The sequence below is a fragment of the Anguilla anguilla genome, chromosome 11 (genome assembly GCF_013347855.1).
Source record: "Anguilla anguilla isolate fAngAng1 chromosome 11, fAngAng1.pri, whole genome shotgun sequence".
In the NCBI taxonomy this organism is placed as follows: domain Eukaryota; kingdom Metazoa; phylum Chordata; class Actinopteri; order Anguilliformes; family Anguillidae; genus Anguilla; species Anguilla anguilla.
Window position 1 is genome coordinate 15682132 of NC_049211.1, and position 12323 is coordinate 15694454.

General features: G+C 46.6%; 1 protein-coding gene across 1 annotated transcript in view; it reads left to right on the forward strand.

Annotated features, from left to right (window-relative positions):
• Nucleotides 1–748: 748 nt before the first annotated feature.
• Nucleotides 749–12323, forward strand: part of sema3b (sema domain, immunoglobulin domain (Ig), short basic domain, secreted, (semaphorin) 3B) — a 42715-nt gene continuing 31140 nt past the window's right edge. Inside the window, exon 1 of the mRNA XM_035383157.1 lies at nt 749–1194. The gene's annotated coding sequence lies outside the window, so the exon portion shown is untranslated. The remainder of the gene's footprint in view (nt 1195–12323) is intronic.

Sequence of the window (12323 nt, forward strand, 5' to 3'; positions counted from 1 at the left end):
AGAACAAAAGACGCAGACGTGTCCCGGAGGTGGGAGGTGAAGCTGTTAGCAGTGAGAAGGTTGTTAAATGCTGTCGAGGGGAGCTCGCCAGCGCGGAATTGGCAGCGCTATCTGGGGTTATGAGGGACGGGACGGCGGGATTTCGCTCCTCCAGTCATGGGAAACATGGAAGGCGCCTGTGGGACGCCTGTGGGACGCCTGCCCGTCCGCCCCGAATATCAGCCCCCCCCCGTCTCCGCTGGCCGCAGTGCGCTCTGTTAGGGCAAGCCACGCCCCCGTGCCTGGGCACCGTTGGGACGGCCGCGGGCCCCTCCCTGTGTGAAAATGAAGCGCATGGTAAATCATTCATTGCAGCAGGAACTCAAGGTAGGCTCTGACAGGACGGGGCAGGGGGAGAGGAGGCGAAGGGGTGGGGACTCTCCGCGTCTCTCCTCTGACTCGATCACACTTTGCGGCAGACGTCAGTCTGAAATGGACGGAAAAAATGCAGTGTACCCCCCCCCCCCTCACAGATGGGCAACAAGGGAGATATGACTGACTCACTAGGGTCAGATTGAAGTGATAGAGAGAGTGAGAGAAACTGAGACGGAGAGAGAGTCACCTCTGGACAGTCTACCAATTGTAGCCTACCACTGTGGAGGGAGGGGCTGGGAGAGGGAGGAGGAAGAGAGGGAGGGAGGGAGGGAAAGCACTGAGCAGCTTGAGAGAGAGAGAGAGAAAGATAGAGAGAGAGAGGGAGAGAGAGAGAGAGAGAGAGAGAGAAAGAGAGAGAGAAAGCGAAACAGAGAGAGAGAGAGTGGGTAGCAAAGAGTGAGTGAGTGAGTTGCTGGGATTGAAAAGCTGCTTCAGTAAGCTATCCCACATCTGAAACCTTGTTCTTTCCCCTGCCCGGCAAAAGAACAGTACCTGGACAGAGAGACAGAGAAAGAGTGAGAGTGAGAAGGACTCTGGTATCCCATCGCAAAAAGACCTGGAATTGGGGAACTTGGGAGTCACACGCACACAGGGGAGTTCTACTGTCAGACCCGCCTGCCTGCTGTGGTCTGATCCTTATCTCTGCTCCCTCCCGTGACGAGAGGAGAGGCTCAGCTGCAGCTGCTGACCGTGAACGCTCAGAGCTCTCGGGGAGCGGACCATGGCACCTGTCGGAAACAGGGCGGCGGAGAGCTGAAGACACAGGGACAGAGTACAAAGGTGAGGGAGCGGGACTGCTCTTCTGTCTCTTCTCTTCTGCACGAGGGTGTGTGGATGTGTGTGTGTGTGTGTGTGTGAGCGGAGGGATGTTATCCTTGCAGTTTCCCACATAGCTGCAGGATTCCCTGGCTGTGAGCGGGCTACTCTGGAGCTGATATGGGGCAAAAGCCTTGTCAGAGTAGAGAAAGTGCTGGTTCTCTGGTTCTGAATGCTCTGGTCTGGGCTTTCTGAGTGTGAATTGGTTGCTTTGTGAATTTCTCTGGCCCTTAGGCCATAACCTATTTATTTTGTTCCTTCAAGGTTAATCCTTTCTGTGATACTGCTGTAGTTCTGTAGTACTGGAGAAAAACAGATTTTGTAAGATTTTCAGAAGTCCAATATAATATGTTTGATTCATATTTTTTAGTCTAAATCCTTCTCCTAAATCTTTTATAGTTTACACTGCCAATTATACATTTTGAAGTTGCCTCACTTACTTAAAATCATCTCTGCTTTAAATTCAGTGGTAATCCCTAACTGTCGGTCATGAAATTTATTGGCCCTTAACACTTCTCCAAACGTTCCCCAGTTCTACCGCAATGCTTTCCAGCTCATGCGTCTCATCTATCATTCAAGTGGCCTGTGTGAAAAGCCATATAAAAACAAGTTTAGTGCTCGCATGGCCACGGGCGGGGAGATCTGGCGAGACCTAGTGTCTATATACCCTGGGTTTAGTGGCAATGTTTCACATCTGACTGGAGGAAGAAGCTTTCCTCGGCGAGCGATGTCAGTCATCTTTGTTTGAAATATTTAATCGGAGCTGTTACGCTTCTGAAATATTGCCTGTGCGATAGCTGCAGGGGAAAAAAGAGAAAAGAAGCCTCTTTCTCTGTCGTGCAAAAAGCAAAAGGATGTCATCATAAACATTTCATGGGTATTTTAGTTTTTTTCCTAGGCAATTGAAAAAAATGATAGAAGTCATGGTTGCCCAGTAAAAGGAGAGCACATGTAATGCTACTGATATTTGGTACAGTATACACACATTTGCTCATTATATTGATCTATTTGAATCTGAATAAAGAAACATGATCATTGCTGGATGTGTTGTATTTTGAGAGTGTTGGTGCCAGTGTAAATCAGCCTCTCCAGCATACTTTATGTATAATGGGTCTGTAGAGGCCACTGAAGAGAGGAGTCCATTTTTTATAATTCAAGGACTCCACTGCATTTTTTGAGTGGCTCAGCTAAATCAAAATTCGCAATTGCTTTCTCTTGTCCTCAGCAAACACATTAAAGTAAGTGTGTGTCTGTGTGTGTGTGTGTGGGCGAATGCGCACGTGTGTGCATTCGTGTGTGTGTGTGTGTGTGTACAGTCTTGGTTTTCTCATGTTCTCTCTGCAGTATGTCATCTGTGTAGTACTCTTTCCTGTAGATGTTGATGTTGCTGTGGACAGAGAACCTAAATCAAATTATGAGTTACATAATGAGTGTTACTTCACGTATCCTCATAGCAATTACTTTATCTCCGTGTCTAAACCTTTTTATATGAATGTTTTCATTTTTGAATTACGGGGTCAGAGGAATTTGGGCTCAGTACACATGTGCTTTTAAGTATAATGTGCAGTTAAACTTTGAACGCTAGCCTTTGCTTCTGATAATGGGCAAACGATTTCCTGAAAACATAATTTAACCATTATGTTAAATTCAAGAGAATAGGAGGATTCCAAAACAAGATGACGAACCAACTAAAAAAAGGGCATACTATTACAAATCAGTGGTTCATATTTCTAAGAGAGTGAGAGTATGCAGCCAACTTGACTTTTATAATACCAAATGAATTAAACATGGGCCAAATGCTTTCATGGGGGCCTAATACTGATGGCACAGGAGATTTTTGCTCTGTCCTATCGCAGTAAGAGCCGGTGTGTTGGATTGGAAGGCTGTGGCACTTCATGTGCGACGCTGAATTACTCTGACATAGATTTATAATCCCGGGCCTGAAAAATGAAAGCACCCTGGCAGGCTGGATATGACTGCGACAGCTCCCCCGGTCGCTATGGACACATTCAGCGCCTTTCTTTAATTATTCCTACTTCTTCCTCTTTTTCATAATGCACAGGGCTGTCCATCACAGCCTAGGAAGCCAGTGCAGAGGGTGGGGGTGGAGCTGCTGTAATTGTGCATTTATACCGCATGCTGGGGGGATGTCAGGTCACTGTCTCTGTGAACTGGGGGGTCGGCATGCCATCACCTTGAACTTGGAGTGGGGGGGGGCTGAGGGGTTGGGGGGGTTGAACTAGAATGGAAATGAAATTACTGAGGCTACCAACAGGATGGGGGCAAAAGCTCCCCCCCCCCCATCCCAGGGGGTGTGCTTACCAGGCTTTTCAGGCTTAGTGGAAATGGATTTGGCATCTGCGGTATGCACCACAGAGATAACAAAACGGGGGCCCCGGTAATGCACTAGTGAGCACATTCCACCTGTCATAGCGCTGGTGGAGCGACCAGCGGGATTGTGGGTTCGAGCTCTGGCCCTCACACTCATTGAATAACAGGGCTTCGGATTGTGGCCTTCTGACTTTCTTGCTGTTGTGAGTTGCTCTGCAGTTCTTGGGCTGGTGGCTGAGGCTGATTTGAGCAGAGCTGCGAAGAGTTGCGCAGTCTCTCGTCCAGCTCATGTCACCGCAGCTGCAGCACCTGGATGCTGAGTGTCTGACCTGTCCAAGAGGACCATCTCTAAATGTTTCAGAGGGTAACGTGTATTGTATTCACACTCCAGGCAAGACAGAAAATCCTATTCAGCAAGTCTCACTCTGTGGAAGAAAACCTTCCCCCTGTTACACATTACCTACAATCCATCAGCCGTACCTTAACATGCAAATCCCTGCCAGAATTTCCTGGATTACTGAGCAGATAAAGCTGGCTCTGGGTCTTTGGGCTTTGAGATTTGGGCTTGTGTAATGCTGATTGATTCATTCTCTGCTGAAGTGCACCACCACGTTTGTTCACTGCTGCACTCAGTACAGCATAAAATTGCACTCTGGGTCTACGACATGCGGTCTTGTTTAAGCAGCTCTTGGCTGTAGGGAGTCGTCTAAATGAGGCTTTTTACCAAGGTGCTCAGGTGTCCCTCCCTCTCCTAAAAAGCCAGAGGAGAGCATGGCCTTCCTTGCTCCCCCCCGTGCTCCGCACCGTTCGCTGCTGTTCCCCAGATGCTTGCCGACACCCCATTTCCTCTCCCCATTCTCCGCCCTCCTCTCCTCCACTGGCTCCTGTGCCTCTGGAATCCCTGCCAAAGGTAATCAGGCCCCGTTTGGGATGGGTGCTCTGCCTGGCGTACCCTCTTCAGTGAAGAGATGGCTTTAGCCGGCTGAGAGGCTCAGCCCGCAAAGCCTGTTAATTGTGCCGCTCCCGGTGGGGGTGGGGGCGGGGGCGGGGGCGGGATGAGGGGGGGGGCGAGGGTGGGGTGCGGGCCCTGCTTCGTTTCTAATTTGGTTTTTCTTGTGATAAAACCCCACACGAGCGCAGGCTGCAGGGTGCTTATCTCCCTGTCACGGCCAAGGGTAACAGATCCGGAGAGAAGGCGAACCCCTTTAAGCAGAGGCTGAACCAGGTCCAATGTGTTGGGTAGGTGTGAGCTGGAATATTAGTGTCACCTAAATAAGAGCGTCTGCTAAATGCCTATAATGTAATGTAAATGAGGGAGAACAATGGAAATTAAATAGAATTTCTGTTCTATGATGAGGCTTTTTGTACACAGCATACAATCTCATTATGTGCACATATGTGTTTGTTTGACTTTGATTTGTTTTTACTTGGAATTGGACTTGGATTTTTCTAAGCAAATAATTACTTGCCAATAAATAATTTCTATAGAGATAGACATATTTCTCTTTCAAGTGAATCTAATGATAAAAATGTGGCTCTAAATGGAGACCTCTGATTCTGCTGGTGAAGGGTAAGGATAATAGATTGGAGGTAGAAAATCACGGGCAATTAAACAGGGTATGTGGGGAGTAGAAAGCAGAATATGTGAGGAAAGGGTATTGAGTAGGCTAGCACATGCAGAAGGTGGGGGGCATGTGGGGTGTGAGGGGGACGTTGGGGAGCATGTGTAGAGGATGGGCGCAGGTGGCGTGAGGGTGTGAGAGTGGAGCCTTGGGCAGCATGTCTGGAATCTAGGGGGGCAGCTGGTGTGAAAGAGGGGCATTGAGGAGAGCAATGGAGGGTAGGGGGCAAGCAGCCTGAGAGAGGGGTGCTAACAGTGTGATCTTAATAACCATGTTTTACTGGTAACTGGTGATCTTTAGAATCTAAATTTTGAGCCCTGACAAGGGTCCTTTTCTTAGAGTGATATGAAATGTCAGTAAAAGTAAGTTTGTGCAGTGTATGTACTTACAGGGAAGCCACACAGCGTGCCCATTCTCTGCTAAAGCCCTCAGGACCATATTCCAGAAAGGGTGCCTTAGAGTAATACAGAAAAGAGAGCGAGAGAGAGCTTGGGCGTGCCCCAGCACCTGTGCTCCTGATACTTAAAGCTCCCAGCTGGTAGTACCTCTGTTTGGTTGTCCTTTGTTATCTGCTGAGATAAATAATATTACAGGTAAGCTCTGTGCTGTTTGTAAATGAGGGCTCTTGTACGGAGGCTTTTCTTTCTGGAGAGGGGCGCTTGATTAGGATGTGTGAAAAGAGTGTTGACTTGTGGCGGCCGTAGACAAACAGAGGGTGCCTTTGTGTCCAGCGCTGCGTGTTTGTTTCGCGCCTGCCACGCCCCTGCCCGGGCTTGGCTCATTAACCACGGGAGGAAGGTGGGGCAGGAGCAGCCATCGCAACAAGCTCTCCCTGGGTGATTAAAAAGAGGGAGTGTGAGCGGGGCGCCGCGATTGATTGCCTGTCCTTGGAATGCAATTGCTGGTCGGATTACGAGGTTCGAGGAGCGAAGGGTGGAGGGGGAGTGCCTGGGGGGAGGGGGGGTTGACAGATAACCTGGAGATGTGTTGGGGCAGGCCGGTGTGTTTGGATTTGTTCTTACACGAGGCCGGAGCGCTTCCTTAAGGGGGTAAGAATGGAGAGCGAGATGATTTGTGTCGCTGGCTGAGTGAAGGGCGCAGGCGACCTGTGAACCGCGTGACGACCGGGCTAAAGCAAAAGTGTCCCCCTCCCCCCAGAGCAGCATTTAATTATCCAATGAATCACTTACTACAATTGGTGTCACTCTCTGGGAACTGACTGATGATTGAAGAAGTGTGACTGTGGACCAAATAAACTGCAACACACAACCTTTGGAAGCCAGTTTATGTCACTGATTGATTTCCTTTCCCCACAATTGAGCCTTAATGGTGACCTCTAATGATCTTTAAGAAGAAATGTAGCTCACACCAAAGCCCCAATGTAGCAAAATGTATCACATTTATGTTATGATCAGCCACACCCAAAATAAGCCTGTGCTTTACATGCATACGCCACTCACTCACACAAAGGAGGGAGGCTTTCCTACGCTTTTTTGACTCAGCAGATATGGACTCATTCCTCCATCCCAAACATGCAGAGAATGAGAGAATGGGTAAGTTGGGGGCCATCGGTTTGGTGAAACAGGGCCCTCGGGGACCCGTGACGACCCGCCTGTCAAACTGATGCAGTCTATCCTTGTCTCGTCTTTGGGGCAAAGATAAACACCCTCGGGGAGGGTGCAATCATATAATCGGCCATCGCATGGTGGGAACTCTCAGATTTAGACACCACACAGTCTTCTTATCTGCCCATCTGACACACCTGTGAGGGAAAAAGTGGGGGTTGGGTTAAAATAGTCATCTCAACCCCACCCCCCCCCCCCCCCCATTAAACTCATACCATTCCTCCACAAGGTGATTCTCACAGTGGCCTCACTGGTGAATGATAAACCTGGCTGCTGTTGCTCCAGTTTGCACTGTGTAAATACTTTTTAACCTCTCTTATTGATGTGATCAAGCCTGTGTAGCTTCAACTGCAGTGCATAGAGATGAAGGAAATAAGAAAAAAGTCATGGAGGAAAAGTTGTGATCTGTACATGTCAGTCTGGCCCAGATTTTTCACTGCATTGCCTGGCATAGAAAAGTCATTAATTATTGTGTCTAATGGCTCTTAGATGTCCTTTTGAATTAGCTAATGCTCATCAGTACACTATGTGCATGGAACTACTTGCCAATTCACATGCAACTATTTGGAGAGGAGTTTTAAGGCCTGTATTCTTAGTAAGACACGTTGCACGTAATAGAATATGACATTTACGTGCATCACTGTAGGTACACTGTGTTTTTGAGAATTCTTTTACTTTTAATATGAAATGGAAAGTTCTCTGTCACAGTTTGTTCTGCTCTATGCTGCCCTAACTACTAGCAGGGGGATTAAGTGATCTTGTCTCCGTATGTGTCTGGATTTAGGGTCACAGGAGGTGTGATGAGGAATCTCAGGTGATTGTTTATAGTAGCAGACTGTTCCCCATTGTGGAACATCTCTGGGACCCCTGCCCCAATGCAGCAAGACTAAACCCTTGGGCTCCCCAGTAACACAATACAGTGCCAATCACTACATCTGACCTCACACTGAGCACAGGGCAGAGTCATGCTCAGATGCATCTATCGACATGCCCTGGAGCTTTCGGGTGCTCAGAGGGTACTTCCAGTCAGTTTAAGGGGCAGTCAACCAGCAAAGACGCGGAAGAAAGGCAAGAATCAACAAAGAAGAATGCCATGAATTGTTGTGAAGGAGGTGGGCAGCACAGCATTCTGTAGACAGGCAAAATGTGAGTGGGGGGGGGGAGCTGTGTCACTGAGGCAGAGACTGGACAATAAAGTAAATTCCAGACAGCATTCTTCTGGAACCTCTCTGAATGATTCCATAGACATCTGACATTCTAGAAGGCTTAGCCAGCAGCTTTGTTCTGTCTTCTATTGCGGTCTGATCTTTAAAGCATTCGGTTTAACCTGGTGGTTCTACTTCAGGTCAGCTGGTGGATGTGTGTACCTGAGCCTATGTGCTCGTGAACGTGCGTGTTCTGCCTATTTTTGCTATTTTTGTTGAGTGTTTTGTTGTTTTGAGAATTGTTGTTAGGCTTGACACCTACAACACCTCTTTTTTTGCTTCCTTGGCTTCAATTTGACTGTCAGCAATGAAAGCCATAATTGTCATCTGCTTGCTGTGTCAGCTCATTTTCAGAGAGTCCTTTATTATATGTTTGCATGTGCTCTCCCTCCTAACACTTGGACCTTTCCCTTTCTCCTTCTTTCTACTCTCTTGTAACCCATAGCATGGCGACTCTCCTTCCTTCGCTGCCCACAAGGCCGCGCCCACCCATGGCGCCATGCGCCGTTAGCATCATTTCAGTGACCAATGGCAGGAGTGCCACGTGCTCCTCATGGGAAGGATGTCCATGTGCTCTTGATGGAAGAGGCCTCTCACTGATCACGTTATTGCCCATGGCTTATAAACACTGCAGTAGGTCCGGTGATGCATGAATGTGTACAGTACGCCTTGCTAGAGGTCAATATACCATGAGACTCTTGTGTGGCTATGTATATCCTGCATTGAGGCTTACCATGGGTACTGTTAATGTCATTATATTACGTAATAGACTAATATACCTTTCTTTAGGGTAAGAAGAAAAGAAAGCATGGCTTTGTGAATATGCAGTGCTTGTTGCAGTAAAAGCTTCTTTCAGTATCAGCTCAAGCTAACAAGGTTGGCTTTGTGAGCCTCTCCATTAGGGGACTATAAAGGTCTGTTTATACAAGTGTTGAACAGGGAGTGTTAAATTAGGAAATATACATGGTTTCAATTTGTTTTCAGGAAGAAAACTTCCATTGGGGGAAGTCCACAGCGGGTGCGTTTTAGAATGACTTCCTTGCAACAATGTGTGTCAAGTCTTCCTGTAAGCCAGTCATATTACTGTGTGATTGTACACATGGCATAATCAATGCTTCATAACTATAACCTGTGAGGTTTACCCCCTCACTGGAGACAAAAAATCTTTACAGCATTGAATTCTCTTGTTTTATGGCGTGTATAAATGGTCTGTTGTAGCTCAGCGGTATGCTATACCATCCTGAGTCTCAACAAATCTCCCTATGTCCTCACCTCCAGTAAAATTTTAATAAAATATAAAAACCGTGAATGTCAATCTTTTAGCAATTTTACTTGTATTGAAAGTTGCTATTCAGCTCTATGTGCTGTAAACATCTTATATCTCAACAACTAATAAAGTTGGTTCAAAACCCCACGTGACTAAAAGGGAAAAGAAAATAATTTCCGTTTGTGTGAACTAAATTTTTTGGTGCTGCACAAAGTTTTTCATGACATGAGCAAATGATTGCCACATGACTACAAAATGAAACATCAGACTTGAATAGCTATTTATTTTGCAGTTTTAAAGATAAAATAATTTAATGAAAGAGATCAATGATACTGTCTGATAAAAATGATTAAACAAAACTGAAAGTGATAAAACAACAGTAACATATGAATAATTAAATGCAATTTAAATTCCAACTAAAATACAAATAAAACATGACAGACAGTCCAGTAGGTTTTAATCAGTCCGATTTGTTAATCTGTTCATGGTTCCGTGCACATTAATTTAGCGTGCACGTTCTAGCTTTAATTATCCCAGTTAGATTCCGATTTTAAGCCTTCTCTTTGACTATTCCCCAAGGGTCTTTCCACTGAAGCTGGAATCTCATAGTGTTCTCAGAATCTAATACAGAACTCACATCATGGGCTTAAACCGGTAAATAACTCCAGCAGAATTTTAGGCTCACTGGAAAACAGTCCCAGCATCGACACATGAGCCTAATCAAACTCACATGAAGCTGGCATGCTGTGGGTTGTGATGGGTAGTTATGGTGTTGCTGAGGTTTCAAAGGATGTTCCAAGTCCTTCCTCTTGGTTATGAAGGAAACTGGGTGGCCTTATTGTGTGTAGTTAATGGCTTAATGGCCCGTATACTGATTACTATGTTTAATTACAGGACCCATTGCTGATTATTGTGTGTAGTTACATTAGTAAAAGCCAGGGTGTTGTTCTCCAAGGTGTGGGTCATTTTTAAGAGCTGCATGTCTCAGAAAACCTCAGTATTCCTTTAAGTGTGAGATGTTACAGTCCCCTCATTGCTCAGCGGGTAGGATCCTGATTTATTGTGACAATATTATGAAACATCTTTGAGGCATATTTCATGTCAACTCACTTTTTAAAAATAACTTGGCTCATTTCATGCTTCATGGTATTGTATTCATAGACCATACGTTTTGACACTGACGTAACAGGACGTCTACACCAGCTACTCCCACTTGCCCAAAAACTGCATTCCCCTTGGTTTTCTGCTTCACTCATAATGTGGTCCCCAACTCCTACTCCCCCAACATCCAGACACACAGCAAAATGTTCAGTGTTTAATCAACTCTTACAGTGTACATATGGTCCCAGTTGGACTCACATGTACTGTGTTAGATTTGAATTAACAGTGGACATTTTGCCGTGCACACATCTAACACCAACACTAGCGGCAATGCCAGCACCTCATTTTCTGATGACATTACCAGGATTCCTTTCTCTGTCCTGGAATCCAGCCTGTGTGTTTGCCTTTGTGAAGCGCTGACGTGTGCACATTGTTTTTCCCGTGCCCCGCGAGGAGCGTCTGCAGCTAATCCTCCTGTCGCCCTCCTCTCTGCAGCGGAGGCTGCTGGTTAGAGGATGTAGGCAGCGGAGGCTGCTGGTTAGAGGATGTGGGCATCGGACGCCCCTGCCGGCTCCCCACCAGATGCTTTGTGGGTTCCGGTTTGCTTTTCGTCTTCCCTGCGTGACCCGCACGCTGCTCCCCACGGCGTGGATCTCCCAAACGCGCCGTTCGGACAGTGGAAAAGAATAAGCGGCGCTTTATTTGGTCACTCTGGTTCCTCCGTTTCTCCCCTAAGGCTGTACGGGCCATGAGGGTTTGTGTAAAATGGACCGTTGCCTTCTGTAATCAGCCTTCCAGCCCTCTGGGCAAAGCCAGCACGGTTTTATGGAGAGCCGAATTCTGGGTTCTGATTGGCTGTTGGCATTTGCAGTTTTACGTGGATCTCAATGGATTACGCAGGTGACTACTTGTTTTTGAACCCACCGCTCCCCTCGTTTGCTGAGGGATGGAAAGACAGTTCAGCGAGAGGAGAAAAGAGAGGAAGGAGGGGAAAGGATGGAGCTGAAGCTGAGGAGTGTTCCTCTGGCCTATCTCCCCTCTCTCCTCCATTTATCATTCCCATCCAGGCCCCTGCAGCTCATGGCGCCATGTATGGAGATCCCATTTAGGAGATGTCTCTGAGGGCTCCTTATCCGCCATGCAAAACCCCACTGCCCTTTGCTCCAAGGGTCTCTCTCTCTCTCTTTCTTTCTCTCCCTCTCTCACTGAGTGGCATGGCTTTTTCTTAAATGCCATCATTTTCACATAAGTGCTCTGTTATGTTGTGGGCTGCTTTTTGGAGAAATGTCTAGTGCCACTGAAAAAGCAGGTCTCTCCAAACCCACATCTAAAAAGGCGTGTGAGAGCAGGGGGTAAATTTGCCCTGCTTAGAATCAATCTCATTGCATTCTGACCATAATATGCAACATTTGGTCTGAAACAAAAATACTTGGTAACATTTTATTCAGGTTTAATTTTTGGAAATGCCAAGGTGAGAACTAAAGAATTTTCCAGGATTGCTTACTTTCCGTAGACGGTAAGACAGAGATGGCTAGAGAAGATCAGAGGAACAGAAGAAAAAGAAACAGTTGCACACAAATGGACAACAGCTGTGAGAAGTGACACATCACCAGGTCCCAAATGCTGGAATGTGTTCTTTTTCAGCCTTTTTATACAGTAAACAAAAGTTTGCTCCAAACATCTGCAGGATAAAGAAGCGTCAGTCCAGATTTTGTAATATCTCTTATCAAATTGTGGGTTGGCCTTCGGCCACAAACTGTACTTTTATTTTGGCTTGCTTTCCCCAGTATTACATCAGCTTCCTGCTTTCTGCTGTCCAGTATTTAAACAGATTTTGTTTTTCTCAAATGTCATTTTGGCACTGTGAAGATGTAAGGTTAGCCATGTGCAGAACTGAGGCAAGCAGTGCTGAGGGCTGTTGATGGAACTCTGTGTGAGATAG